The sequence below is a fragment of the Mandrillus leucophaeus genome, unplaced genomic scaffold, assembly GCF_000951045.1.
Source record: "Mandrillus leucophaeus isolate KB7577 unplaced genomic scaffold, Mleu.le_1.0 Scaffold11, whole genome shotgun sequence".
Classification (NCBI taxonomy): Eukaryota; Metazoa; Chordata; class Mammalia; order Primates; family Cercopithecidae; genus Mandrillus; species Mandrillus leucophaeus.
In genome coordinates, this window is record NW_012099209.1 from 1,779,872 (window position 1) to 1,783,922 (window position 4,051).

The 4,051-nt window shown below is 55.9% G+C and overlaps 1 protein-coding gene across 4 annotated transcripts in view; it reads left to right on the forward strand.

Annotated features, from left to right (window-relative positions):
• Positions 1–500: 500 nt before the first annotated feature.
• The window catches only part of B3GNT3 (UDP-GlcNAc:betaGal beta-1,3-N-acetylglucosaminyltransferase 3), a 25,761-nt gene continuing 22,210 nt past the window's right edge, over positions 501–4,051 (forward strand). Inside the window, exon 1 of one of the 4 annotated variants that reach the window (XM_011990092.1) lies at positions 501–592. The gene's annotated coding sequence lies outside the window, so the exon portion shown is untranslated. The remainder of the gene's footprint in view (positions 593–4,051) is intronic. The other 3 variants (XM_011990109.1, XM_011990118.1, XM_011990102.1) reach the window with 3 other exon arrangements.

Consider the following 4,051-nt stretch of genomic DNA (forward strand, 5'->3'; position numbering starts at 1 on the left):
CTCCCAAAGTACAGGAGTGAGCCACCGCGCCCCGCCCTGGGTTCAGGAATCTTTTTTTTTTTTTTTTTTTGGAGGGGGTTCAGGAATCTTTGAACCCCCTGCAGAGAGCCTGCCTCCCTCCCTCCCCCACGGCCTTATCCAATCATTTCTTCACCGAACACACGTGGGCCATCGCTGACAGGGCTCTGTGCCAGGAACCCGCAAGGCGTTGCTTGTTCATCTCCAGCCACGGGGAGCTCATTCTCCAGATTCCCTAGCAGCGGACCAGATCCAGGGTGGGGTCGTGCGCCCCGAGAGGGGCGAGGGTGGCAAGAGGGGAATGGCAGAGGTGGGGGCCGGGCCCGGGGAGGGGAAGGGGCGTGGCCGGGGAGGGAGGAGCCGGCGGGGTACTCGCCTGGGCCACCAGGAAACTCAGCTCAGCTGGAAGAGGGGGCCTGGCAGGAGGCGAAGGCGGAGGGAGGCGGGAAGGCGTGAAGTCCGGTGGGAGGGAGGAATCGGGGGAGGGGCGGGAGCTCTGGTTCAGGTGAAAACTCTTCGGCTGGCGAGCGGAGAGGAGCAGGTAGAGGGGCAGAGGCGTGACTGTCGTCTGGGGGTGAGTGTCGGCAGCCCCCGGAGGATCTGGCGGACCCCAGTGGTGGGGATTTGGGGTTGGGGAAGTTGGGGCTCTGGAAAAGCCCCTGCCGGTCTCCACTGCGTATACCCTGAGACTCGGGGCTCCTGAATGTTCCCACACCCATCGGTAATTGTCTCTGGCGTTCCCAAGGCCAGCTCGGACCTAGGTCGGGGAGGAAGCCTCTCCCACGGCTGGCGACCCGGGACCCCGGCCCCCCTCCCAGATTGGGTGGGATCATACCCCCGAGGCAGATGCTGCGCAGTCAGCTTTGGCTGTTACTATTACTGTTGCCTGCGTTGTTGAGATTGTTGGCCCCTTGGGAGTAGCTGGGCAAGCCAGCACTGGGGTCCCCGGTTGGGTTTAGAAACTGCAGGTGACCCCCAGTCTCTCCCTGCGGCTCCGGTGCTGCAGGCCCTGCCAGGTGCTGGGCGGCATTCCAGGGGCTCTGGCTGTGTGGCATGGACACACTGCTCTTGTTCTCTGAACCGGCCTCAGTTTCCCCTCCGTGAGGTGGAACAGTGACTCAGTTGGGATGAGGATGCCCTAAGCGTTCAAAGTTTTTGTGATGAGGTGTACTGCTGGCCACTGGGGCCCTTGCGTGAGTGGCGTTAGGTCTCTGAGCCTCAGTTTCCCTGTGTGTCAAGGGGGGGTCTCATAGCATGGGACCTTGGCGACGATGAGTTGAGTGGATAAGAGCTGTGGCCACTCAGTGGGTGCCCAGGGACAGTCAGCTGTCATCATAATTATGTTAATAATAATTATGTCTGTAGCCACTGTTCGGATTCATTCCTGTTCCAAGGATCCTGACTACCTTTTCCTCTGGGTCAGATTTAAACTTTGTTTGTTTGTTTGTTTGTTTTATTTGTAGAGGTTGAGGGGTCTCCCTTTGTCACCCAGGCTGGAGAGCAGTGGCTCGATCATAGCTCACTGCAGCCTCAACCTCCTGGGCTCAAGTGATCCTCCCACCTCAGCCTCCCCAGCAGCTAGGACCACAGGTGCACACCACACGCAGATAATTTTAAAATTTTTGTATGTGTGGAGACAGGGTCTCACTATGTTGTCCAGGCTGGTCTCAAACTCCTGGACCCAAGCAGTCCTCCTGCCTTGGCATCCCAAAGTGCTGGGATTTCAGGGATGAGCCACCATGCCTAGCCTTGATTTTTTTAAATGGACACTTCTCAAGAGGAAACTGAGGTCCCCCCTCAACTTGGGTCGGGGCCTCCTGCAGTCCAGATCTGGCATTCAGGACCCAGGGGCAGCCACCTGGCTGTCTAGGTCTGGCCAGCCCTGGGGGCCATCACTTCCTCCCACTGCCCTGTTCTCAAGGTGACACCAGGCAGGGCTGGTATCAGGGCCTGGAGTCAGGAGGAATTAGGTGTGGCCAGTTGAGGCAGCTGGGCCCCCACCTGGCCTAGGTTATCAGTTGGCTGCTTGCCCATCCCAGCCTGGACACCTTCCCTGACCCTCACCCCTAGGGTGTGGCAGTTCCTGGCAGGTGCTCTGGGTGTGGGGGAACCAAAAGGGGGCCTTGGTGCTTCTGTGTTCCAGGCCAGAGTTCAGGGAATCCAGACAAGCCAGGTCGGCCCAGGGGGAGCAAGTAAGGGCTCACTGAGTGACATTTCCTCCTGCCACCAGCCTCTGAGGCCCACAGCAAGACAGGAATTTGCTCACTCCCCCAACCCCATGAGCCAGGGAGGATGCCTATTGTGGACCCTTTTCCTGGTGGGAATCTGTCTTGCTTGATTGCTCCTCATGATGGTGAGCTCACTAACAACATGGCAAACTAAAGGAAGTCTCATCAGCTGGGAGTTAAAGACAGGAACTAGGCTCCCACCCAACCTTTCTTAGATGGATTTCTAGACTTCTCTGTGCCTCAATTTTCCTATCCATAAGCATGGGGCAAATACAGCCCTACTTCTCAGCACAGATATGGAGTTTAGATGGACAGATGGTGGCCAGGCTGCACACAGGACCTGGCGTATTGATTCTAGCCCTGATTATGCAGCTCATTATGTTCTCATTTATAACATGTATCTTTGCACAACAGAAATAATATCATGGATATTTCTGGGCTCTAAGCACAAGGCTTGGAGAAGAGCCCTGATCGGCCTGAGGGCATGGGGGTCCAGGAAGTCCCCAGAGGAGGGGCCCATGATACCTCAGTTCCCCCATCACTCCTGGATTGTGGGAAGGGCCTGAGGTTGAACTGCAATGCAGGGCCTGGCTTCCCAGCCTCAGTTTCCCCATCTATGGAGTGATCCCAGAGATGTCCTTTGAGACTCCACTGGGCCAGGTCTGGGGTTTATTCGGCTCCTTTCCAGTCTCACACAAGTACCCCAGGCAGTTCCTGCAACGGGGTAGGGCTGGCATGGGTGACGTACAATGAGTCATCCATGACAGAGCCTCGGGATCTAGAAACCCAGGACACCAAGGTCTAAAGTGCGTGTGTCATCTGTTATCCTGCCCCGCCCCACCCCTTTTTCCACATCCAGGCGTTCTTCGGTGTGAATATTGAGTGTGTATTGATAGAACTCACTAGCACACATGGTTTCACTAAAGCAGGGTCTGGCCATTGTGAACCTAAAGAATTTACTGGGCTATTTCTTCTTTTCTTTCCCTTCTGTTTGCAAAAGCAACTCCTGCTCCTTGTAAAAAGCGACCAGCCCATCATTATTGGGAAACCCAAACTGGTAAGAACAGGTGAGGAACCACCCTCAGGTCAGGGTTCAAATCCCACCAACCCGCCCTGGCGTCAGTCGGCTGTGTGATCTTGGACAGAGGTGCACCCTCTGCACAGATCGCCCACCTGGACCCTAGGCTCCCCTCTGGAAGGCTCGGTGAGACTCCTCGGGTTCCTCCACAGGCCAGGGGCTCACACCTTCTCCTGCAAGCGTCCCCAATTTCCACCCTGGAGTTTCTTCACCCCCAGAAGTTGCACTCCTCTGGAAAATTGTCCTGTTTGCCACTTCTCTGTCCCCTGTTAGTGTATCAGCATCCTGTGCACACGAGTGTTTCTCTCCATCATCTTGGTTGTGTCCTCGGAGCCTAGACCCAGATGTGGCACACACTAGGTGCTCAGCACTTGCTCAGAGCAGTAACAGTCACAACTATGTGAGTGATAAGGGTGGTGGCAGTTGCTATTAAATCTCATTGTGGCTGGGCACGGTGGCTCACACCTGTATTCCCAGCACTTTGGGAGACCAAGGCGGGGGGATCACCTGAGGTCAGGAGTTTGAAACCAGCCTGGGCGACATGGTGAAACCCCATCTCTACTAAAAATACAAAAATTAGCTGGGCATGGTAATGCACACCTGTAATCCCAGCTACTCTGGAGGCTGAGACAGGAGAATCTCTTGAACCCTGGAGGCAGAGGTTGTAGTGAGCCAAGATAGCACCACTGCACTCCAGCCTGAGCGACAGAGACTCTGTCTCAAAAAA